The sequence below is a fragment of the Rhipicephalus sanguineus genome, unplaced genomic scaffold (assembly GCF_013339695.2).
Source record: "Rhipicephalus sanguineus isolate Rsan-2018 unplaced genomic scaffold, BIME_Rsan_1.4 Seq312, whole genome shotgun sequence".
NCBI classification, from domain to species: domain Eukaryota; kingdom Metazoa; phylum Arthropoda; class Arachnida; order Ixodida; family Ixodidae; genus Rhipicephalus; species Rhipicephalus sanguineus.
Window position 1 is genome coordinate 181 of NW_023614996.1, and position 26,575 is coordinate 26,755.

A 26,575-nucleotide genomic window follows, 5' to 3' on the forward strand; every position below is an offset into this window, starting at 1 on the left:
TTCTACACCCAAGTCACCAAATTCAAGTAGGGCTGGTAATGGCAGACCTGCTCGGCATACTAACGTTTCGCGTTGGATATCCATACATGATTGTGCCAAGCAATGACGTGCTCGATGGTCTCGTAGGCTAAGCGGTTGGGAAGACTGCGGTACGTGCAGAAAGACGCTCACGGAGAAATAATTGGTGTGGCTCGTGTTCCCGCCAGGATTCGGGCACATCGCACACAGCAGGAGCAAACGATTTTGACTCAACGAACCGAACATTCTATAACACTATTCGGGTTTTCGCATTGCATCATTCAACTCGGCATCGCCACTTTGCAGCAACCCCCGCACCTAACAACAACGTGGCCAAAAGAAACGCTTTCGTGTTCTCATCTCATAAGGATCCTCTTTTTTATTTATTTAACCTTATGGTTTGCTCAACATGAAACGTACTGGTAGGCTACTCATTAAGTCGACAGTAGCAAATGCGAGAAACTGTCACTGGGACATCTCTAAGAAAGTATGTTTATGAGCAAAATACTCATCGTATAAACAACCTTGTGCGCAGCGATGCAGACTGACGAACCAAAGCAAAACTCCCTTGCAGCTGCAGTTGCGGTGTTCAGGGTGGCACCAGAATTCGGGTCCAAGTGAGCTGCACTCTTCAGTCTTGTTACAAGCTTGACCATAATCTGAAAGGTACAGGAATTATGCGCAAAAGTTTCGAGAATAGTGCCGAAGCACTCATTTCACCAAATGTGTGGTGATGCACGCCTGTCTGACAGCGTACCTGCTGCTGCTGCCGCCGAGTCCGTGCGGTTTTGTACGTTCGACACGACGGGCGACCAAAGTACCAATACGCCAGCTAAAAGGTGCTTTGTTAATCTTATCGCCATTCGTTACCATTTAATCGGCGCTAATCACGAAACACATTGCTCAGACGCGTTAGAAAGTGTCCCGCCTGAAAACATACTCAATTCAAGCTAGTTCCATTCGTTTGATTGCGCCAGACGAGGTCAAAGCCACGGCGGTCGAGCATTCAACCCAGTTCAACCGTCCCTATCCACCGCTTCGTATTCCGTGTCCCTATTCGGGAAGAAGAAAACGAGCATGAATAACGTTGGTACAAGCTGCTGGGCTACCGTTTGCTCCTTGCTTTCATTTCGTGCTCAATAAACCTACATTCGATGGAAGCCACCGCGCTCCGATCACAACAATAATGTGGAGCCAACTACTCTTGATTGGGACTGGCCGCGTCTCCTGCGCGCGGTTGGCAGGAGACGGTAGGTGGGGGGGCAGTGGGCTCACTGCCGTATCTATAGTGTAAGCCGTATCCCTGCGCCCATAGAGTTTCCTACAATACTTACTAGAGGGAACTCTGGCGCTAGTGTCTATGGGAGCTGCAATGCATCGCGCTTCAGCCAGCATGGGAATAGCGTCTATAGGTCTCTTCGATTTGGCTTGCACTGCCTGCACTAGTTCTGAAAAGTGCCGCGGCGGTGCGAAGCGGTGCTGCGCCGGTTCAGCTAGAGTTACTGTATATGCTACCTTTAGGTAGCAGAGTTGCGCATAGGTCCGCCATCTTGCCCGCCGTGGCATCCACGCTAAGCAGGAAAGCCGCCTCTCTGGAATGTAGGAGCCGACGCGGCTGCTGTTGTTGCTGCTGTCCTCTCGGCCCAGCGGCTCCGTGCACCTTCTCGTTCGTTCATAACGCGCCGCTGGCGCAATGACTTTCGATTCGAAGAAAAAAAAAAAGAATGGAAAGCTCAAAGAAACAATAATTTGAGATGGAACAGGTGGAGATGGAACACTATCGTAATATTTTTGTTTTAAATGGCAATTAGAGAAAGTGCGATGGTCACGATTCTGGACCAATTAAAATTCAGCCTAATTATTCGTTTCACGTAGTTTTCGATGCAGCACTTCAAAAGATTAAGTGAATCGAGAAAACAAGTGCTAAAATTATCACTGTGTTTTACAAATAGCGCAAGCTAACGAGAATTTCTCGTACGTCTAGGTAGATGTGGCATATAATAAACACTCGGTCATGCTTCCAACTTTTATGCCGCACAGTGGTCGGAATGAATCATGCTGTTTTGATAGACCTGTAAGGTTCATATTCATACACATCGCCTCGTTCACACAGTCACTCGCGCATATTTTTACCGTTTTGTCCCGTTTTGTCCTGTTCGATTTTTAGTCAACCTTTGACCGGTGAGAGAGAAGCGATATATATCCTGTTCGTTATCGCCGGCTTCTGACGTCTCATGCGCGGCAGCCACTTGAGACGGCGACGGACGACGGAGACAGACTTGCCACATGAAATCGAGAAGAAGGCCTTTCCGTGCTCTTGTCGGTTCGTGCAGTGGGGAGCGCAGCATCCTGTCATTGTCGCAACTTCGCAACACTGAGTCAGGGCGCTGCGCCGCGCAGACGTTCGCAAAAACGGACAGCAGAAGACACCACCACAACAACGACAAACAATCCGAACTCAGCTGGACCGTCTTGCGCTTCGCCGGACGGCTTGATTTGGCTTGATACAACGGTGATGGCGCGGCGATCGCCAGCACCCGCGCGGCCGTGAAGTTGGCTTTCCCTAAAACGGATGCTTTTTGCGCACGTGAGCGCGCTGGGCGAATGGTGGCGCGAGCGGCGAGTTCTATCAGAGGCGCAACTCTGCTACCTAAAGGTAGCATATACAGTAACTCTAGGTTCAGCAAGTGCAGGTGCAGCCGGTGCAGCCGCGACACTGGCGACACTACCACGCGGCGGCTACCACCGAAGATGCAAGAGCAGGCCGTGTTGGTCGAACAGCCGACGCGGCGTGTATCGCTGGTGTTGTTTACCAAAACACTGCCGCGGTGGCACTCTTCGTAGCTGCCGTATGGAACTGCTCGACTCTGCAGCGAGGACGATTCGGACAACGGCGATCCTCACAGCGACTCCGAGGAGGAGTTTGACTAGGGACCATAGTTTGACGGTGTATGTGTTTTGTCGCCTGCATGTTGGTACGTGAAGATGTAACTCCTGTTCCCGGGTACGAGAACGTCGTCGGCAGATTCCATGAGTGTAATTTCAAGAGACTGTTCAGACTATCTAGAGGCGTTTTACTGGTTCAGCGAAAAATTGCGCTGGTTTCGGCCTTCTATGAAAGCGTGCGCGAGGCCATACAACAATAAAAAATGAAAGTATCTGAGGTCCTTTGACCGACGCTAAGACGACTTGACGCGAATGTTCAGCTATCTTGGAAAGTGTATGCTCGCAAATTTGTGTTCAAAGGGTTTTACTGGCGTCGCCACTTCACGCTAGACTATAGGGAACGAATGTGACAATTCTTGTAAACCATTAAGACACATGTATACGCACGCTCACCTGATGAATACATTTTTAAACTCAAAAGTATTTCTAGAAGACTTCCTATCGCATCAGCTTCACGATTTCGCAAAGGCGAACTGAGAGAGCAGCATCGCGAATCGCGCCACATTACTTTTTTTTGTATCATTCATATTACCGTCATGTACGGTGAATTTTTCTGCTCACGAGACATGTAAAAGGTCCGCCTTAATAGCTGCCGAAAAGACGTGGCTAAAATTACCCGTCAGAGTCAGCAGTTTAACTTGCTTTTGCACGCCCTGAACAACAACACGCAGCGTCGTCTGCGCCAAGCTTCACTTCTTTGCACCTCCTTTTGAGCGAGTGCAGGCCGGCAGAGAACTCGTGCAGCACTACGCTTGCACCTTGACAAAACGAGGGAACCGGTGCAGCGGGCGCGCGCGGCACCAGCAAAACGAGGACGACGGTGCTGCACCCGCTGAATCTCTAGGGATTTTCGATGGTGGCGCCGTCACATCTTGGCGGAGCTTTCTGGAACGCCGCTTCGCTTCGCCGACCGGTCGACCGGTGTCCAGGGTTGCCAGGTTGGGCTATAAATAGCCAAATTGGGCTACATTTTTGTGGACTTGGCGGGATTTTTTGTCGTTGGCTATTTGGCTACTTTTGGGCTATTACCTGCCTTCGCTCCAAACGCTTGTTTTCCAGTGCCTTTTCTGCTCTTTAGTGGTGGTTGTGCCTCAAGTTCGTTGTGAATCAAGTGTTTACGTACACAGTTATCTTTACTTCACTCTTTCTACTATCCTTTACCTGTGCTTTTGCATTCTTTAGGTATCAGCAGCCTCCACTAGGCAATTACGGTAGTCAGTAATAACGAATCTGTTCCCTTACAATTAAGGCGAAGCTTCCTTTGCCGGGTTTCGCGATGCTGCTGAGTTGTTCCTTCTCACGGCGAATAAATCTGTGGATTCAAATATAAAGTGTACATGATAGCGCACACGTAGTAACTTGGAGCCTCGTAACGTTTTTCTGTGCTATGCCTACTATCACCAGATTTTACGCATCGCCGTTGATATTAAAGGATATAATTTACCGCTTTACTTTAGCTTAGCTTGATATGGATTCCAACATATGCTCTGAATGTGTTCCGCATTGTTTAGCTTTAGTTATTCGCTTTAAATAACCACGGCCGCTACATAAAAAAATGTAGCGGCCATGAAATAACAAACGAGCAACCACTAAAAACATTCGTCTCCTCCATGGGGTTCTGCATTCCTTTGACTACAATCCTCACATTGTGTCGTCACTTCAAAGAAAACAAACAAATTAATAATAAGAAACAAGAAAACAGAAATTCCAGCAAATAAAGTGACATTTCCTTTCTATTTCTACCACCTGCACCACACACGCGATCTTGCAAGCAGCAGCACAACTGGAGACATGTATTAACCCTCTGTATATAAATTATAATAAATGGAAACCCATTTCTATATTTGCTCTCTTTGGCTATTTTGGGCTATTTTTTATAAATTACGTTTGGCTACTTTTTGGGCTATTATTGGGCAGAAATTTGGCGGGTAGCTCTCCGAGTACCTGGCAACCCTGCCGGTGTCGGCTTTCCATCTGTTCCACGTGTGCATGTATGTTCGCGCGTTCGTCTCTTGTCTCTGTACCGACGACGATGACCGCGAGTCGTGCAGCTTTCGTTTCGACAGCGTAGTCCGTGAACCAGTGTCCCGTAGCGACTTCGTCGTGACTGCCTCAGAGAACGTCTAGTACTGCCTTTGCTTGATTGACGGACGTCGAGGGCGAAACAGAGCGAAGGTGCTGCAATGCGCTGCCTTGCCACAACAAGTAAGTAGCGATCTCTGTTATTTCGAGTTCTGCTCCGCTAGTCTGAAATGTCGGCGTACTTGTTACATTTACATATCAGAGAGCGTGATCATATAGCTATGCTGCCGTTCTTACGTTGTGGATACGGAGCGTGATAAACATTTCGAACTGCGGCACAAGAGGCTCATCCACGATCGCTGCGCGAGCAGAAAAAAGTTTTCTGCGAAAGAACCGATCGTATGTTTTCATGCACTACAGCTGCTACAGTTCGACATGGTTAACTTGCACGAACTCGTCCAATGTTCGGCTTTGCGTAAGTGATAACCACTACTGATATTATCTCATCGACTAGTAGTAAGGGCACTCCCTTATCGTTAATCCTAGGCAAGTTCTTAGATTCGTTGTACTGCGGTAATGAATAATCCTGTTGGCCGACTGGGGCGTTTGAAAACCTGGTACTTGTAAAAAGAAACAGCTAAAGAACGACTTATCATTTTATTCTAACAGTGCGCAGGGCGATGTTTCGTTAACTTCGCCATTACTTGTACTAGTTTTATGTACCGAAACATGTCTTACAGTATGAATCACGCTTGTCTGGAGTGCCCAAGCCGTTCATTCAGCCGCCTTGTTTTGCAAAGGTACGCAGAGAGTGACGCCGTACCGCACACGGTCATACGGCAAGATGCAAAAATTCGAATGTAACAGAGTTGGAAAAACGCCAATGTTTTACTAATACAAAAAAAAATGGAGACATAAAAGAATTTAAACTAGACATGTAAGCCTCATCATTGTACAAAGTATTCACGAAAGATAATTTCGAATAGGATAAGAGCCAAGTAAACTTGACTTTGAAGGGACCCTGAAACTGTCTTTGAAATTTTTTGTAAGAATTTATTCTACATCATCATCAAATCATTTGCACCATGAATTGAGCCACGCACAGCATACCAAGGCAGCTGCAAGCAATTATAGTGACACCCTCCTCGACCCTGCTTTGCCTCCTCAACTTGTCAAACAGCCAACCGTCACGCGCACTCGACAGGTCAAGCTCCATCGAGCACGCGCCGTCAGGCAACAGAGACCAAGTGTGTGGAAGATCTGCTCTGCAATGTGCCGCCACACTACCAGCTGTTCTTATATTCTCTTGTACGGTGACCATCTCCAAAAGCATGCGGACAAACAAAAGGTATATGGGAACGATCACCGATCAGCCTAAACTCGGGCAAAGTGTTTGTGTCTCCAGGGGTGAAGCTACAGCCGCAGACACGTGGATCCTGCGGGCGTTGGGTGGATAACAAACAAAATACGTTGATAGGCTAGTTGGCTCATAATCTTCAAAATTGCATAATGGGAAATCGAACAAGACTTGGAAGGAACACAGATGCACAGGACCTGTTCAATCTTGTGCTATCCAGTTTTGAAGGTTGAGTGGATAGCGAGAGCAAGATGCCCACTGCAGCAATGAGCTGAAGCAACCCCGCTTGCCAGATGGCTTACAAGCCTTGCACGATGTGTCAGCTTTACAAGTCACCACCTGCTAGATTGGTGGCGCACAGCTCAGCTAGGGCATCAATGGTGTCAGAGAAAAAAAAAAAATTTGCGATACACACTGTCACGCAGCTCATGTCAACACGGAGCATGTTGTAACACAGGCAGGCGATGCTCGCTGCCAAATAAAAGTTCCGTGACTATTACTGTTATTATACTATACTGTTGCAAGTTACAGCTGTTGTAATGCTTATTTTACAGTTGTTCCAGGGCCAGCAGCAGTGACACATATGTTGTATTAGAGACTGCTGCGTCTAATCTCCATAAGCATTATTTTCATTCCGCATGTTTAGGTGGCAAACTTCGTTTAGCAACTTCACTGTTGTGTACCTAGCAGAGATATTCCAAGATAATCTGCTGACAGTCACACAACGAATATGAAGCTGTACACTGTCATAATCACCTTACGCACATACCACAGTGACTTGGAAACTTTTCCAAATCCTTTTTTTTTTAGATACAAGCAATTTATTACCAGCATGAGAAGAAGTAAAGTGCTAAAATAGTGACTCCATTCCGTTCAGGTGGTTGAGTTTCTTGAGCAGGTGACTTGACGAGGGAGCTTCTGTTGAATTTTGTTTACTAAAGTACAGCTGCCAGCAGGGCACCCATTTCACAGCCCCCCTTGGGAACAAAAAAAAACCTCACCACTATTTGAATGCTTGTTTATATCTTGCAATGTTTAAAATACCACTGGCGTAAGCATCCAGAAGCACCTAGAAAGCAGCCCAAGAATAAAGCAAGAGAGGTGAATGACGATAGCCCTCGTTGTGCGCCCTGCAAGCTTGTCCGTCATTGATGTCGACTATGCTCGTAGAACAGGTGAATTATCAGTGGGCCTGAGTAGCCACTAAATGCATCATACTGATAATGTGGTCACAAGTTGTCACCAATTCGGGCACTTGCGCTTCCTTTGAGACCATATTAAAATGCGTTTAAGACTATGTTCACCAGTAATACATGGTTTGAGTTACCTATGTATGCGGGAGAATGGAACACAGAAGATTTCGGCTTTGAAGTTGTGTTGTCAGGGGGCCTTCAAAGGGACCGACAACTGGGCAGAACGTGCTATTAGATCCTGGTAAAAATGAAAAGATCGTGAAATATAGTGACAGATTCCGGCATCCTTTTCGCGTTGCGAGTAGGATTTATATTTTTAAATCGTGCTTAAAAGTAACAAAAACCGCTATGTTGCGCAGCTTAGCGGAAGAGCCTTGAAGCTGGATTATGAAGTCAGTCACTTTTCTGTACGTATACGTAGTGTGATGCTGTCATGCACGCCATAATTGGTCCTCAAAGTTAGAGTATGCATATTATTATCTATCCCCGCTCAGTTCTATGCTGCCTACGAGGTAAAAGAAGTTGCATGGTGAAAAGCGGCGCTGCCTTCGCAGCCGCCAGTGGCCCATGTCCAGCCGCGGCGCATGCGCGCAGAGTGCACGCATGCGCAGTAAAGCTTCGCGCTAAAACACAAACCGCTCTCGGATTCATTGTTTGCAGCATGTGTTGTCAAGTGTGTTTAAGAGTTCATACTCGCCGCAGATAGAAAAATTCTGATTAAAAATGTTTCACGGCGTTTTCCACGTTACCATTCCATGGCTAGACAATCTGACCAGTTAGCTTTCCATTGCGCTAAAGAAGATAGGTGCCCTAAAAATTGGTTGTCAGTCCCTTTAAGTGGCACAATCAATCAATGCACAGGCATTGTTGAGAAAACAAATGTATTTGCTCGTTTCAGCATTCTGCACATCACAAAAGTGGCTGGCTGTAAACATCTGCAGCCCCACCACTGTGGGGCATCCGTTGTTCTCCAGTGAAACCCTATTACACTACTACGTATGGTCGCTGTCGCTGAACAGCCATGTGCATAAAAATTAATGTTAAAGATTTGCTAAAAACTGCGCATAACGAGCTGCTGCCCAACATCAACATGCACCATGTGCCCAAGCATGCTGCTGTTGTCAAATTTAACACAAATCACGGTTTTAATTCACGACCTTGAGAAATAGTTGGAATGCCTGTTCTGATTATGGACTGAAATGTTGCCAATCTTGGAAGTTATTTGTTCTTGGACCCCTTGCACACTTGGTTCAGTGAATATGCTTGGTCAATATGAAAGTTTTGGAGTCTGAACATGCAGTCTGAATAATGTCTTTAATTAGAGACACCAGAGCAAATTTTCACATTGTACTTTTTATTGCATTTCAGGAGCAACACAGTAGGATGACTAAAGGACGCAACACTTCTGGACGGGAATTACATGTTCAAGAATTGTTTTGAAATGTACAAGGAAGATATTGGCATTCTCCTTGCGCCATCAGCTGTTCAACATCTGCGAGCTGCAAAGGTGAACACACTTTCATGTAAACAGGGCCACGTGCATGCACTGGGACAAGGTTGCTCAGTTGTGCTAGATAGAACAAAACACAGTCCTAGTCTTCATGCACCAACCACAGAAATGAAGGCTGAACATCAGCTCCACAAGTGAAAGCAGGTTTCCAGCAGCCTCATATTAACAGTCACTCTGTTTAACTCGATCATAATTGCTCATTCCTCTGCTGTATGTGTGTGTGCATTTATCTGCTAGGCAATCATCGTCTAAACAAACCATAATATTTTGGTGACTTGGCACTATCAAAAAAGAAAGAATTAGGAGAGGAACAAGTGAGGGCAGCACTCTCCTAGCTTGTCCCCCTGCTATTTCCTTTTTTTTTTCAACAGCGAAGTTCTTTAAAAGGGGCCCTTAAACACTTTTTCGGCATTGTTAGAAAACACTGCCGATCGGTAGTCGAGGCTCCTGAGAGCACGCAAGCCAAACATTATAGCGCAGCACAAGGCCTGGAATTTACCATTAATTCTGAAAGTCAGCTAGAAATCGTTCCCTCTTCTTTCTACAAATTATGCCATATACCCAAATTCACGGGCTGTCAGCTGACTTGAGCATCGTCAGCTGCATAGTTAACGTGCCACGTGCCTGCGCATGCACTCACGATGCGTTCGAAAGGAAAAAGAAAAAGTGCACCAAGTCATGACGTGTAGATGATGTAACTTCTTTCCCCTGTGCCATCCCTCCCCTGCTTAGCTTCCAGTGCGCTCGTTGGGATGAGAGAGAAAGCAATTACAGCGTGCGACAAACCTCTAACTCCGCTCGTACGCACGGATTTAAAAAATTTTTGGGGCGGTTGATTCGTGAGGCAATAAACTCCTTCAAAGAAGCCATTCGATGGTTACTTGTGAAAGAAGTTCCACTGTGAGGTGTTAGCAAAAACTCTACAGGTATGTGCCACAAAAAGTGGATATGTGCCAAGCAGCTTCTAGCATAGCATAGCTTTGCATAGTATAGTATAATACGGGGTGGGAAAGGAAGTGAGGGTAAGGAGTGATGTTAGGAGGAGCGGAGAGCGTAAAGCATAGCACAACAGTCTTGTATAGTATTGGAGGCGAGGAGTTATGGAGTCGTCCTCTTATCGGATGCACCGCACTTGCGTTCTAGGTAGGATAATGCCGGCGCACTCCTCATCGGTTTCGCTATCGGCGCTCTGTGAAAACATCACGTGGAAGCCCTAACGGACATTTCTGTGGATACTTTCAAACGAAAGAAGTTTTTACAATCAAAATAATAATTTTGGATGAAAAGAAAGCACAGGTTTGCTTACAGGCGCTATCTGTTTAAATTGTACAGTGAGTGCACATTGCGAGCGGTCGCCGTGATGGGGCATCCCCGAACAATCTTCTTGCATGAAATGTGGGCAATCCCTAATGGTGAATTTAGGTGCGAGGAAACCAGCGAAACTCAAAAACAAGGACGATAGAAGAAGGCACATTCAAGCACACACCGTTTCCGGCGATGGTGTGCGCTTGAATGTGCCTTCTTCTATCGTCCTTGTTTTTGAGTTTTGCTGGTTTCCTCGCACCTAAACATGAACTAGCCGGCCCAGATTTTCACGCTTCTGAATGGTGAATTCCACTGGTGGATTCGGAGTGGCCGACGAACTCTGCGCCGGAGCACTCCACTCCGGCGGAGAGCAACTGAAGGAAATCTGTCAATGGAACACGAGGGCCCCGCCAGAGCAAATGGTAGGGGCCGCTAGCGCACATTTGCTTCGCAAGCGCCCAGCATTCCTTGCGTTTTGCGCCGTTTTCGCCTTCACGGGCGCGAGCGGAGAAAACGGGTGCGGTCAGACAGCACACTGCATCGCGCATGCGGTACGCCGCGCTCTGCGTGCACGCGCTGGGAGCTTGCGACTTCCGGTCGAATCCGCCGCTTTTCGAGGAGTAGCGGGAGCTGCTCCAGATCTGCCAATGAAACATACAGGGAGCACTCTCAATCCGCCAATGGAACGGACTTGCTCTGAATGGAGCAGAAAAACTGCTACCGGAAGTGCTCCGAATCTGCCAATGGAATTCACCAAAAGAAATATACTCTTACAGTGGTCCGTCTGTATAAATAAATAGATCATACGAGAATGAAGCCTCAGTTAAGCGATGACGCAGCCGTAGCATAAATAAGCATCTATAATTGTCAGTGTTGTAGGCATTACTGAGCAAAAGTAACTAAATACGTTACCCGTTACACTAACAAAAAAGGAACGCGTTACCGCCCTACGTTACCTCTTAAAAAGTTAACGTGTTACCATTACATTTACCGAAAAAAAGTAACGGACGTTACTTTTGTTGTTACTTCATGGTCATAAATATTAATCACTGCATTATTGCTGCAGGAATCCCAAGTAACAATTTTATAAAGCTGATGTTTATATATTTACATAAAACTTCTAGCCCAAATGACAATTTTACGTGAAGTACAGATTTAAGAAGAATAAGTTGGACAAATGTATCGTACCTTGGCAAGAGTATAGTTACCTAAAGTCGCCTGGACAGTTAGATGTGATGGCTTCTAACTCGCGTGACACATGGTAAAGCCATTTTAAATGTGAAGCATTTCTTAGCGAACCAAAGGCACTTTGAACGTTTCTATGTATACTTATCTACCTATCTATCTATCTAGCTACCTACATCTGGTGTTCTAACTTAGTGTGGGCCAAAACTGGCATCGGAGGGTAAGAGAATTTGACGAACACGATAGTCTGGTCATGACATGAATAATGTTAAAATCCTTTCGCATACGTCGTCAAACCCTTTCCTCTACATACGTGTGGTACACACCCGTATACCACGGGCTGCAGTATGCGGGTATGTGCCACGGGTGACTGACAGTATATATCAACCCAGGAACGGCGAGAACAGACATTGGTAATTTAAATGAGAGTGCGTTAAGAAAAACCGATATCAGCAGCGTTGACCTAACGAATTCAAACATTAAAAATCAGGACCCCAGCAGAAAATCAAACCCAGGCATTCAACGTGGCAGTCAGGTATTCTACCACAGAGCTACGCCAGGTCTTGAAACTGATTTCGGAAAAAAAAACCCAACACAGGCGTAATGTCGGTGCAAGGTCAGTTGTGGTTGCAGTGCTGGCTATCTAATTTTATAACAAGGCAATAAGCAATACTTATATACTCCTATGATTCAGGCATCATGTCGGGATAATTTTAATGGCGGTTCCAGTGTTAGCTCTGCTTTTCAAGCAGTCTAATAAGCTTTACATTTGTATTCCTTGGCTCAAAGCCAAAAAATGCAGCACGCACAGCTACTCGCTGACTGCTTTGCATGGAACCGATTCCCACAAGGCGAGGGATATGCCAAACTTTTTTCGCAGTGTGACTGCACAAAAGATTTTATCATCAACGCTCTTCATAAAGAAACATCACAACCTGTATAATTGCCGCGAGAATTGCGAGCGTTTATGTGAAAGTGTTCAAGATCAGCCTCATTCGTGGAAAAATTTAATAACTACAGAAACGTGTACCCACAGTTGCCGATCGAAAGAAGCACATTCCTTTTTGAAAACAAAGTTACCGCACAGATTACTGTAAGGAGAAGTTTCCACAAGTTCTTGTGGAATTTAAGCAACAGCTGCATTTCAAAGCTGTCATCGTAAAGATTGCCTCTCTTAGTGAATACGTCCGCACCTATACGTTAAATAGGCGCTCAGCAGACGAATTGGCCGGCAGCAGTTACAGTTCCGAAATAGTAACGAGTACGTTACGAAGTTACTAAGCTCACGTTTTCATATTGCTGTGCTTTCAAGTGTTGTCAAGTGCTCAGCTGAAGCGGGAGAACTCCTCATTTAGTCAAAATTGCAGCGCAGGTGCTATTCAAAAATATTGTTTTCAGCACATGTCGGTGCTCCCTAAGCAGACAATGCTACTGCTGATCATGTCTATCTGTCACGTTGACAGTGGCGCCAGCTTTTCCAGTGGTGGGCCTCATGCCCAATAGTATGGAAAAGGGAAGGGAAACAGAAGTGAGTGTGAGGAGGAGGGGAGACCGGTGAGGCATAGCATATTCTTTAATAGTACACTATAGCAAGGGGTGGAAAGGGAAAAGAGGGTGAGGAGGAGGGGAACGCCACCAGCTTTGTTTCCTCAGTCTTCGCGCCAATAGTACGTAGCTGCCCCCAGTTTTTTTTTTCTCTTCACTAACTGCCACATTCAAAGACGAACTTTATACTTAACTTTTGACTTGTGTGTGTAACCGGCGCTTAAAGGGGTACTGACGCCTTTTTTTGAAGGTGAGTTTACTCCGCCATACAAATCTCCTGTATGCAGAGACGCCTCTGAGCAAGTGTGAAGCTCAGCAAAGGCTGATCAGATATTTTATGTTTATGTGAAAGTAACTTTTTCCATGGCGCACCTACCGACACCGACACTAGCTTGACGTCAGGCTACAGTACTAATTCTGGTGACTTCACGCAGCAGTCTGGCTAGTTGTGATGACGTCAGGTACCAACACTTCGAAGATGGCCACTTGTGCGTCAGCGAAACGTTCAAAATGGCCGCTTGTGCGTCGTCAACGGAGCCACGGTGCTGAGCAGCCGTGGAAACGTCACTATATATTGTGCAAGCACGTGACGAGAAGCTCATACCGTGTTGTGACATCAGGGTACAGTAGGAACCGAAACTAGCTTTTAAAAACATATTGTAATTACTTTTTCAGGGTGCACTTGCGCTTAGCACTACCGTTTGTAGGCTCTTGAGGGCTTGGCCTCGCATTTGACGCAAAAAAAAAAACAACTGAAATTTTTCGTGTCAGTACCCCTTTAACACCTTTTAAGAACGAGCCTTGCACTTAGTGCAGCTTTTGTTGGCACTCACTTCAGCACAGTAATTGTAAGGCGGCACTGTCCTTTTATATATTTATCGCTCTCACTTTTTTTTTTACAGGCTCTCCTGTATGACAAGGAAGCAGTAGACGCGTCATTCGCAATGCTCATTTTATGTGCTTCCAAGGGATGCAGCCAAAGGACGACCTGCGGATGTGCGAGTCACGTTTATGGGAGCTGCAAAAAAGAATTAAAGTGTATCCCCAGTGTTTGCTATATACTTTTATTATACTATAACAGTATATTTCTGAACAAACCATCTGAAACATGGCGGATTGGTGGCACTGCAGAAAGCCTATGAATGCTTGTCAAAGCATAGAAATACACAAAGCAGCATAAAATCTTGCCACTTGTGTGGCCGTTGCATCTTTCCCTTGCCCCAAGGAAGCGGACTTACGAGCTGCCGTCCAAGGACGCGGCACATGCTCAACATAAATTTTTCTCACTTAAAACAAAAATCACTATAATTAAACTTTCAGAATCGAATTTCCTTTGTACACCCTTCGAAACAAGTGCAATTTTAATTTGACTGCATCACCAAACTGCATGTGCCTGAACATAAGTCATGCATTTCTTTAACTCACTCTCAATTCCAAATAGCGTTACAGAGGAGAGTTGTTAATACATGTACATTATACAATGTTAAGCAAGGCAGCTTGAAAAGATTAATGGTCTGGGTTATTGGCGACAAAGGCGAGGAGGTGGTTCTATTCAGATGCTGTCTTTGGCAGAATTGAATCGAAAAAAAAAAAAAAAAAGTTCGTCTGGCAATTTGGTACTTGGACTTCGATGTGGTCTATTCGTATTTCTGTGTATATGGGTGGTGCGACACCCCATTTACACATTTTTCTATGTTTGCGCCCCTCATTCTTTGAAACTTCTCGGTCATCGACCGCCATACTTTTTCGACACACCCCTTATTCTTTGAAACTTCTCGGTCATCGACCTCCATACTTTTTTGACACACTTACTGGCAACTATCCTGGCATGTGGTGTTATTGTATTGTGTTGATATACATTGTAGAATTTTTTAAAAATTCTCAGAATGGCCTTTTTGCTTCACCACAAAGCATATCGCGAGACTGAATAGCGGACGCAATGGGAGGAAATAAGAAATCACCATTCCTTTTCTAGCAACCACTATGGCAACGTTCAAATCCCTCCCAAGGACACAGAAAAAATTTTTCTTACAATGACAGTTTCATGAAGGAAGCCGAATATTGCACAAAAAAGCTTGGCCACGATTTTTAGAACAGAATCTTGAGAAGTACGAGTGCAATGTCGCGGACGTTTGGCATAGAAGGACCCCATCAAAGTGACGCGCCGCGGTGGTGTGGTTATCCAAAGGGCGCGGGAACGAATCCCGGCCACGGCGGCCGCATTTAACTTGTAAAGGATGAGCGATACACGTTAATGATACCCTGAGACGAGAGACGATTCTGTACAAATGCTGTGTGGCCAGGTTCATGTGACTACAGGTTGTCTAAATCGTCTTGGTATACTTTAAATATTGCAATCTATGCACACAGCTCTGAAGCCCATATTTCTGTCCACCTTTTCTTGGAGAGCAATTTCATTCGTACAATCTCACTTCTTTCCATGTGGTGCCTATTTGTGACCATGCGGAAGAACAAATGCGATATCGTTTTAAAAATCCGGACAGAAAGTTCTAGTTCGTTGAAATCGATCGAGAACTGAGGACATGTTTCGAACGAGAACAGAAAACACGATGCGTCGTCTATTCTCTAAAGTCCGTGTATGCGCAGCTCACGCTCTTCCACATTAAACACGCAGGCCTTGGTCGCTATAGTTAACGCGATATTAAAGCAGAAAAGCGTCATTCCCAAATGCAAGGGCAGCGGTAGCAGTAGAAGCACTACATATTCGCCTTACCACGCGGGCCGCGCAAGCTTGTGCAGGATGCAGTGGCGTTTTGCTTACCTGCTGACGACCAGTAGGCAAAGTGTCGCATATCAAATATTGGTGCTTGATGCTCCGGGTGGTGCTACATATGACCACCACGTATATATCCATATAGATTTCACAATGTCACGAAGAACAGCGCAGAAGTTTGGAAGTTGAACGCACGCGTTGGAGCCAGAAAAGTAAACAGGAAGTCGCCATGACGCTTGCAGCAGGAAGCAGGTGGCGCTTCACGCAATCAGAAACCGAAACCGAAATCGCGATTTTTAAGCGCCTTCAATCGATCCGTCATTTGCGGGCGCCAATCATAAATGCATAAAATAGAGAACTTTTTCTCCATGGGAAACATTTATTACTGTGTAACATACTTCTGGGTTATTTGGCTGAGCTCAAGGTGTGGAACAAAGATAGTCTCGCGCTTTTCCACTCTCGCTGAGGCTTCGTAACATTTTGATCTGCAGAAACCAGCCGTAGATAAAAAAAAAAATAAAATCGATTAGTGACGTCATGCTGACTGACCGGTAGTAGGGTTCGGCGCGAAGTTCAAAAATTCGATTTTGTACCTTTTTTTTTGTGTGATTGCAAAAAAAATTGTGATTTTTGTTATTGCAAATACAAAGATTAAAGGTCCCACTCATTAAGAAAATCAATTTTTGCCACTTGTGAAAGATTATGACAATTAAAACATTACAAGCTACTACACTTCAGAAATAGCCCTAGCTTTCTGTCCTAAGTCTCTATCTCAAAGATTGGCTCTCAATGTATTATGGAGAAAGACACAATTGAAGAAAAAACGATGAGCCGCTGTCCCCATGGTGAAGCCCTCCATCGACATCTTCCTTTATTAGAACACGCTGAATAGATCCTAATGATGACTGTGCCACTCCTAGTCTTCTACACACTTGTCAACACAAGATGTTGCTGTTCAGTGAGCACTTACTTGGTACGTTAAATGACATTTGAAGTCGGGATCATGGCGGAATCCAGTCTGACTAGGAGGGTACATTTGAAATAAAAAAGAGACACAGACCAGTCCAAACAAAATGTTTATGACGTTTCGTCTTCCAAATAAAACGAGCCACTTCTGATGATGTATTCATCGTGAACAAGGCTTCCATGCTGGAAGTCGAAACGTCATAAATGTTCTGTTTAGAATGGTCGGCGCCCCCTTTTTGTTTCGTAGTTAAATAAAATTTTAAGCTGTGTGAAAAGTGAAATTATTTCATTTGAGACAGTCAACATTTCAGTTATAAAGACTGCTTTATTTTTGTGCAATAAACATAGCTCATACAATTTCACTAAAAGAGTTTGAAAGAACAACACTCAGCCTCAAGGAGTCTTACACAAGAGGAAGTAATGGAATGCACACACACACTGGGTGTCTGTGCTTGTACAATTCCTCCTTCCCTACGTACATTTTGAACTATGTACCAACAGTCCCAGCATCAGTCTCTGATGGGAAAACACACTCCTACATAGAAGATTATTATTCGAAAGCTGAAGAACAAAAGAAAGCATGGCAAGATCGCTACCGCTATGATTATACAGTGACAAAATAATGTTACTGAAATCATTTCCATCAAAGAAAGATTAGTGCATTCAACATAAGCTTGGTAACGTTTTTATGAAAAAAAGTTTTTCTGCAAGTATGATGACTGCTTACCGGTCTCCTAAAGTAGAATACACAGTACTACTTTAAATCATTTACAGCTTTTAAAAACACATAGGGTGGACCCGTACGGCTCTTGTCCCCTCTGCATACTTTTAGTTCCGTTTAAAGGGCCCCTGACAGTAAAATCAAGACCTCGAGATGTTTGTGTTGTTTGATTGTCCTGCACACGTGGTCACTTCTGGCCGATTAATAGTGGCAAACGTTACCTTTAAGATATTTTAATTTGGTTTTAAAGTAAGTGTGAGTGCTCATCTGAGTTGGCAGCACCTCGCGACACCTCCACTAATATGAAATAGATGAAGGCCCCGTGTGACGTTCCACAAGAAAAGCCAGTATTGTTGACGTCACAAAAGATGGACAGGATGCACACAATACCACAACTGGCACCTGACGAGGGCTATTGTTTCTCGTCCCTCTCGCTCAGTTGTCGGGCTGCTCTCAGGGTGGTTTTGGCTGCTTAAGCCAGGAATGCTTTTCATTTTCCTGAGGGGACATGCACTTAACCGGCTTACCTCATACCGAAGCACCCACATCGTTTCATTCTTTATCGCGCGCGGGGCCCCCGATTTGAAAACTGCGCTGTCAATGTCACCAAACCTTTAGCGCACAATGTCCTAGGTGCTTACCCGCTGTGGGGAAGTAGTTTCTTACAATCTCAGGCGGGTGTTTCAAAATGAAGCTGAAAGTGGCCAGAATTAGACACACTAGCATTAATTATACGATATGTCAGAGCATTTATGACTCACTCAATTTCGGCATTTCCAGACACAAGGCTACAAATTACAGTAAAAAAAGTCACAAGGGGTCCTTTAACTTTTTGCATCCTTTTATGGTGTTTAAACACCGGTGCATTTCTCCTTCACACGCAGGGAGTGAGCATGCATACTTTGGTCATTAAAGCATAAATCAAAGAAAAGTAATACATAATAGAAAGAGAAGAGAGCTGGGCTGCTGGGAGAGAAGCATGAAGTCTACCTCCAAGCAACAACAAAGGTTCATCTATGTGTGTATGGCAGCTCACATGAGATGACAAAAAGTACATGGTTTAAAAACTTTACCTTGAACTTTATGGCTAGTTTTCTGGCGGTGCCAGTGTTCCAAGAGCTATGCTCATTGAGATGAGGAAGAGCAGCCTATGGCCAAGTGATGTCGGGCCACTTCCTGTGTCTTTTGAAATAGCTAAAAGCACCAGCAAAGCATACTTAAACGCAGCTCGTCAGCCCCTACTTTCTCCATGGGGTCGGTCCCCCTCCACAGGGGTTACGACTGAACTTGCAGCACGGGCACCTGCACAAATAAAGGTTGTATTTTGCACACTATAGTACAGCTGAAAACCCTATTGCATTCATTCTCATAAATGTGAATCACAAAAACTGTTCATTAGTTTAAAGGGACACTAAAGAAAAACAATGAATCGGTTTAGATGGATGAATTGCGCTCTGAGAACACTGATGTCATTAATTTCGCCATCATAGGTTTATTAATAGAGGAGAAAGTCAAGTTCAAAGTTTCATTTTTTAAGTTTCATGCCAAAATCTCCCCACGTGACGTCACGGTTTTTAAAGTGTATTTATCGTATTTTGGCACCATTGGCTCAACAAAATTACCCCAAACTTGGTATGTTAAGTCTATGGCACCCTCAGAGGACAATGTACTTCATTTTTACCGATTAGGATCTACGTAGTCCCTAGTAGGCGCAGTCATGGCAAATGGTGCGGAAACTTCAAGGTGGCGTCACCACCCACATTTTGTTTTTGCGTGTTTTCTCACAGCAAGCGTGGTGTTTTTGGTATTGCGAAAGAGTAGTTTACTAATATGAGAAAAATCGTTTTGCTCTTTAGTGTCCCTTTAACTCTAGGCTGAGAAGGTAGCAGGGTTTGTACAGGTTTCGATAGCCCAATTCCAAGGGACTTTAAAATCACTACTGAAAGTTTCTCAAGGATATAAAGCAGCATCCCAAGTAGAAGCTTTTTGCAATAACAATGTTTCCAAATGAATATCGTTAGCTTTACAGATTAAGAATACAAAATTGGTGTCTGGCTCACACACAGCACTTTATTAAAGCTTTGGCTGCATAAGGACGGTGGACATTGTTTGAGCAAGACGGTGAGTTGGGCTAGTTGGTGAACATTCATGTTGAAGCACAAGGCTTATAAGCGCACATAAAACGGGGACCGAAGATAAAAGAACTTGACAGGACAGCGCTTAACTCACAACTGAAATTTTTATTGAACAGAATAACATTTAAAAACACAAGAGAACGAATTGCACATGCGTAGTCGAACAAGAGGCCTAACTGCCTTCGGGACCAGAAACAATGAACACAGCAAAGTGATACAAACAATCTTCACTTATCAAGAAAGTCAAACTCCTTATCGTGTAACGTGATGGAAGGTTGACTAACACAGTCAGGGCCCCTTTTTCTAATATGAAATGCCTCCACTATTTCACGTGTTGCTTGATCTTTATGCCTAAACAGTATCTCGGTTTCATGCAAAACAGGATAACATCCGCATTTACGGCAATGCATTGCGAGATGCGAATGGGCTGAAGCTTTCAAGGAAGCGTTGTGTTCCATAAGACGTTCATTTACGCACCTACCAGATTGGCCAATGTATACCTTACCGCAAGAAATCGGAATCATATAAACAACTTTCATGTTACACTCCACATATTGGTTCGGTTTTCGATGCTTCACGGTACAGCCACCTAACTCCTTCGGTTTGTTAACCCTAGGGCACAAGCGTGCCAACTTGTTTCTCGCTGTGAACTTCACATCCACGTTATATCTGTTTCCTAAGCGCTGTCCTGTCAAGTTCTTTTATCTTCGGTCCCCGTTTTATGTGCGCTTATAAGCCTTGTGCTTCAACATGAACATTGTTTGAGCTAGAAGATTTAGATATAGAGTTAGATACAGAGTTAGATATAGAGGAGAAAAAAAATAGCACAAGTGCTGGAGGTGAAGTCAAGTCACCAGGAAGAAAGTTGAGAGGAAGTAGACCAGGTGAGGAAATTAAATGAATGGTAGAAGATGAACAGTGGTGAAGGCAGGTTAAACACAGGGCGGGAGCCATAACAGGAGTACGGCATGTGCCCTCGGAGTTGGCCTGATGAACGTTTACCTATACATTGCAGCTGCCATAGTCAATATTAGACACCATATGCAAAGAAATTGAAGCATGTTCCGAGAAAGAAAACAATTCCAGGATTTTGAGGGCCGTGAAAATGCGCTTTTCAATTTCAACTGTTTTCAAGGGCTTCAAGCACCTGTAAACACTCTGATGTAACCACAAGCAGGTTTCAGATGATATTCTTAGAGGACTACATAAATATACTTTTCGTACCAATCTAGATAATGGTGTTCCCGCAGTCTGCAAAAAGACAAAGTGGTAAAGTTTATTGGTGCTGTTACGCTGACTGTATGTCAATAAAGAGAGCTAGGGCACTGTACAAGCCAAAGTTCAACCAGAGGCCCATACACAATAAAGACTTTTCACTCCCCCCTACTTTGCACTTGGGTGAGCCTCTATTGCAACTGTTAGAGGCATGTCAAAATAATAATGCCCGTAGAAGAAATGCATTATCAGTGCATCCACATTGTACCAAATAACTCGTAAAAAACAGTGCAAAAACAATGGATGAACACAGAGACAACTCGTTTGTCCGTTTGTGCACTGTTTTTTATGATACAGGACAACCAACTAACCAGAATTACCACCCTTTCGAAGTGCCAAATAACTCATGCCCCTTCACATGGCAGATATGCATGCTTTATCAGTGCAGGGCAAGTAATGCAGGAATTTGGCACGAATTCTTATGTGGCGTAACTGCCAGGACCGCCCGTATCATGACTCCATTGCCGATGGGGGCTTCTCAAAGACCAAGAGTTGTTGACATGTATGACAAAGCGATATGAGAATATTAAGAAAATGGTTTTGCAGAAGAAGTACCCGCGCACGTATGGAGGATGAATCGTGTGCCATTTGGAGCCGCATCAAGCCCGTTTCTTCTTAGTGCCACTCTTCATCATCACTTTGAGAATACCACGGGAGAACACGAAGAGATGACCAGCGGTTTGAAACACCAGTTTTATGTCGACGACATTGTGGCCGAAGCAGACACAGCGGAAGCAGCTTTGCTGGTCTGCAATAATGCACCTAATGTTATCAATGAAGCAGAAATGCATCTGCGTAAATGGACGACAAATTCCACAAGTCTTCAACATCTCAGTGAAGAAAGAGAAGGCATTAATAAAGATATTCGTTTAACAGTTCCTAAGAACAAGAAATTACTGGGAGTTCTTTAGTACCCTGAAGATGACGTGTAAAGGCTTGACACCTCCAATATTATGCAGCTCGTAGCATCCATGAAGACAACGAAGAGGAATGTTTTAAAGGCAGAAGCTGAGATGTACGACCCATATGGCTTTCTGTCTCCATTCACAGAGCTTCAAAGGAATTAAGAAGTATGTGTGAGTCAGTCCGAGATGAACGCATACTTCAGTACTTCAGGCAGAATGGAATTAAATGGAAGTTTATAGCGGATTGCGCCCCATGGTGGGGCGGTTTCTGGGAACGGCTGATATGTACAGTAAAGACAGTACTACAACAGGCCCGGAAGACAGCCTTGCTGAACTATGTTGAATTAGAGACCGTGCTGACAGAAGTTTAATCAATAGTACACTCTTGTCTGTTGACAGTAATACCAAGTCAGCTGGAGGAGCCACGGCTTACACTGGCTCATTGTCTGATTGGTCGAAGGTCAGTCTCCATTCCCGATGACAAGATCACAGAGACGAAGCCTACTTTGACCAAAGATGAACTACAAAGACGTTGGAGGCAAAGAAAAGCATGCCTTGATGCCTTCTGGAAGAGATGGCACAAGGAATATATTTTACAGCTACAATCAGCTCACCACATCAATGGCACTGCTTGTAGTAAAAGTAGGAGACGACGTACTTATCATGAACGAGAAATCTCCAAGGCTCTTATGGGTACTGGCCGTGATCGAAGAGACATTTATGGGTCGTGACGATCATATTTGTCTGTGTCTCCTGAGAAAGTCAGACGGAAGGAAAGCACGAAAAGCTGTGCAACACCAAAGGGGCTATGCCTCTGGCTATGCCAGTGGTACAAATGAACACTTTCTAGACCAATTATACCTGTCTGCTTTGGTTCACTTTTTCCTTAATTTTTTTTTACTGAAGGCACAATTAGCTGAGGGCTTTTCCAAATGCCAGAGAGTTGAACATGGACCTTAACGGGAAGACTGGACAAGGATTCAAAGCAGCTTCCAAACAGTGCCATCGCATTGCGACTGCAATTATCTCTCAATCATGAAGTATTGGACAGAGGAGGAAATTCCTGCATTTCCGCAGTGATTCACTCACCCTATATCATTCCAGCTGACTTTTATGAAATGGAAAATTAAAGGCAATCATCAGTACCATACAGTGACTCATAACAGTTTATTTGATCCCAGGGTCACTGACCCATGGAACAGGATTCAACGTGCCTGTCTGAACACTGCTAACGCACTGCAGCTGCAGCATGACAGCACATAGCTGCAATGGTCCCTCAATGACGAAGTATTGGACAGAAAAGAAAGTTCCTGCATGTTTACAATAATTCGCTCACCCTACAAGATTTCAGGTAACTTTCCTGATTGCAAAGAAATGGTTCGTGACATTTAAATTCATCACACGCCCATGGGACAACTTAAATATAGTTCTGTGACTAGAGGCAGAGACATATAAGTAATGTGTAGCTTCCTAAGGAAATGAAATTCAGTTAAAACTCGATCGAACAAAACACAATTTTATGGAGTTCCTGATCTCACAACGTATTTTGTGATTTCCCAGCAAATACCCATAGGGCTGAAATTAATGAATTAGCTCGGCCACAAAACCCGATTTAACAAAGTTTTCTTGGAAATAAATGCGTAAAAAGTGGTGATTTCCATTTATTTTGCAGACATGGGTTTTTCTTCAAGCGTGCACTTTAACGCTTTAGCCCTATAGCATTAGTTTGATGAGGCTGGACGCTCCACAGTGCCCTTGCATGGAGCACTGGACTCAGCAGTCAGTAGCATTCTTACGTACCGGATGGTGCTAGAGGCGGCGGTGGCTGGTTTCGTTGCAATAATAGCTTCCTTGCAACTTTCTGACTTGGCCTGCTCGCACAATCACTTCGTTCGTTCTCCATGTATCGCCCATCATTGCTTCATGTAATGGTCTTTCTGGCTTGCATCACCTGGACATAGGCGACAAGGGAGCCTCATGTCAGAGCCACCCTCAGGCCGGCCTCACGGACTTTTCACCTGCGCAGCAATTAGATTAATCGCGAGAGCAATGGCCTGGTAGCTTTTGGTTGTTGTTATATGTTACAATTTTAGATTTCAAAGAGCCAAAAAAATCCCCTTCTCGATTTTACGAACTTCCTGATTTAATGAAATAATTCAAGTGTCCTCACCACTTCGTTAGATCGAGTTTTAACTCAATACCGTAAAATCCGGAGCAAGCACCACTCCCACGGTGAAAGATAACCGGACAAGATTTGGAGGGGGGCCTTTGCTCGGTCACGGATCAAAATTCAATATGGAGGTGGAAGAGCCGCATGTGCTTCCAATGAAATGCGTTTTTGAATAGGCATGCATTTGTTGTCGTTATTAGCCCTTGTCACGCGAATAAAAACACGGAATGGAGCAGTGTAAAGGGCGGGAGGCAGGGGGGGAACACTTGCTCGGTCCCATTTGTAGATATTTCAAATATCCAGAAAAAAAGGAGGGGGCGCTTGCTCGGGATATTACGGTACGTAGGCAGAAGAAATTTTTCAACATCAAGTGTGGATGGTGAAGGTACAACTTAATTACATTCTCAATAGACCTTGGTTGTGCATTGAGCCAAGTGTCGATAACACCATGTGTAGGCTAGTACCTTCGGGCTATTATGAAAGGATAGTGCATTATGGACAGTACCACTACTGCACCAGAGTGGCGGCTGCACCCTTGCATGTTGCTGTAATCCTATATCCGGGGGAGACAGAAAGCATGTTTGCCATGTTATTGTAGCATACAGCAGACAGAAGAGCAGTCTAGCCTACGACACGTTCATTCAATAAGCAAGTTTGACTGGTGTGAGTGACAAGCAATGTTACACAAGGGTCTTCCAGGAAGCGTAAGGCTGCTAGACTGTGCACCCATTGGCCTTTTGCAAAGTTGGTTGCTTGAGCTAACCTCATTCTTGCTGTTCATGCCCTAAATAAAGATGCATATATCCTGCTGTGTATATAGTCATACCTTTTTCATTTACATTTGGTTTTTATTGCAACTACTTCAAAAGTATCACTCTCACAATCCTTATAAGCATTACATGGCGCATAATCTTACGTAAGGGCAGCTAAGCAGGCATATGAGATACGCTGTACAAAAAAAGAGTGAACGCTTCTCGTCTTTCATTTTAAATTTTCCGTCAGTACGCTTACAATTCAGCTTACAATTCGTAGAAGGCTTTTTACAAACCAACACCAAATGCGAGCGCACTAAACACGTTGAAGTGCTGTCTGGTGAACTGTGGCACTTGTATCAAACTAGCGAACGAAGAGCGCCTGCTTCCTCTTGCAAGCAGCTGCAATCCCTTGGAAACATGGAGCGTGATGACACTTCATAATGCAAGCAAATTCGACATTCAAACCTGAACACCTGCGAAACTGCCACAAAGTGAGAGCCATGTGTTCTTTGACATGGCAATCAGGCTTCTTTTATGCGCAAAGAAACTGTTCTAATAATAGTGTCAGTTATCAATTACGCAAAGCCGAACATTGGACGAGTTGGTGCAAGTTAATCATGTCGAACTGTAGCGGCTGTAGTGCATGAAAACACACGATCGGTTCTTTCGCAGAAAACTTTTTTCTGCTCGCGCAGCGATCGTGGATGAACCTCTTGTGCCGCAGTTCGAAATGTTTATCACGCTCCGTATCCACAATGTAAGAACGGCAGCATAGTTATATGATCACGCTCTCTGATACGTAAATGTAACAGGTACGCCGACATTTCAGACTAGCGGAGCAGAACTAGATCGCTACTTACTTGTGGCAAGGCAGCGTATTGCAGCACCTTCGCTCTGTTTCGCCCTCGACGTCCGTCAATCAAGCAAAGACAGTACTAGACGTTCTCTGAGGCAGTCACGACGAAGTCGCTACGGGACACCGGTTCACGGACTACGTTGTCAAATGGTTGTCAAGACGAAAGCTGCATGTGCTGCATGACTCGCGGCGGCGTTCCAGAAAGCTCCGCCAAGATGTGACGGCGCCACCATCGAAAATCCCTAGAGATTCTCTCCCTAGGTACCTAGCCGTCGAACACAAAAGGATTTTGTACGTTTTCTAGACGCTCGCAACCTCCTTGGGGCGCCCACGTCGGGCCCAAACTTCAAATTAAAATATTCTTGAAATAAGGAAGTTTAGTTGTTTGCTTACTGTTACACTTCAATAAACAAATTGCTGTTTATACGAAGTGGCCTTGCCTTGCCAGTTACCACGTCATCAATCTTTTGTAATAGTTTTTGCTCCAACAGACTCGTAGTTGTCAGCAGCCTATCGGCATCATTATCTTCATTTCAAAATATACGGCGGCAGAGGCAACGTAACCAGGCCTCGGAAAGTCTCAAGTTCCAGCCATCGCCGAAGGGGGGCGAAAAAATCGACCCCGTCGCAGCTAAAAAACAAACCATAGTGGCTCCGTTCAAATCTGCCCTCGGCAACGCCAAAAAAATCCGCCAGAGGCGCCGTAATAAAAGCAACATTTAAGAGAAATACAGCTATCATTGCCGCATAAAAGTGCTTTTTCTTGTGTAACTGAAAGTAATGTTTGAATGATGAGTAAATTTGTTGTTCAGTGATTGAAAACATCTCTGCCTTGTCGCTCACCGCTGACGGCCGGCGCGCGGTAGCGAGCAAGCGGACCGTCGCTGTGACCAGTGACGAAGCGCAAAAAGTGCGCCGCTGCGTCTCGGGTGCCGCAGATAACGCGCAGAATATGCGCAGTTATCGTCCGATGGTTG

At 44.7% G+C, this 26,575-nt stretch overlaps 3 long non-coding RNA genes across 3 annotated transcripts; 1 reads left to right on the forward strand and 2 right to left on the reverse strand.

Annotated features, from left to right (window-relative positions):
• Nucleotides 1-542: 542 nt before the first annotated feature.
• LOC119377000 (uncharacterized) lies at nt 543-1,324 on the reverse strand. The gene is made up of 2 exons (XR_005180720.2): nt 776-1,324; nt 543-677 (listed from the first exon to the last, which is right to left on the reverse strand). It is a non-coding gene; the product is annotated as an uncharacterized LOC119377000 (long non-coding RNA).
• Nucleotides 1,325-4,934: 3,610 nt separating this feature from the next.
• On the forward strand, nt 4,935-14,150 carry LOC119377001 (uncharacterized). The gene is made up of 3 exons (XR_005180721.2): nt 4,935-5,169; nt 8,905-9,043; nt 13,984-14,150. It is a non-coding gene; the product is annotated as an uncharacterized LOC119377001 (long non-coding RNA).
• Nucleotides 14,151-17,086: 2,936 nt separating this feature from the next.
• LOC119377002 (uncharacterized) lies at nt 17,087-25,898 on the reverse strand. Its single transcript, XR_005180724.2, has 3 exons — nt 25,603-25,898; nt 23,618-23,835; nt 17,087-18,804 (listed from the first exon to the last, which is right to left on the reverse strand). It is a non-coding gene; the product is annotated as an uncharacterized LOC119377002 (long non-coding RNA).
• Between the last annotated feature and the right edge of the window lie 677 nt (nt 25,899-26,575).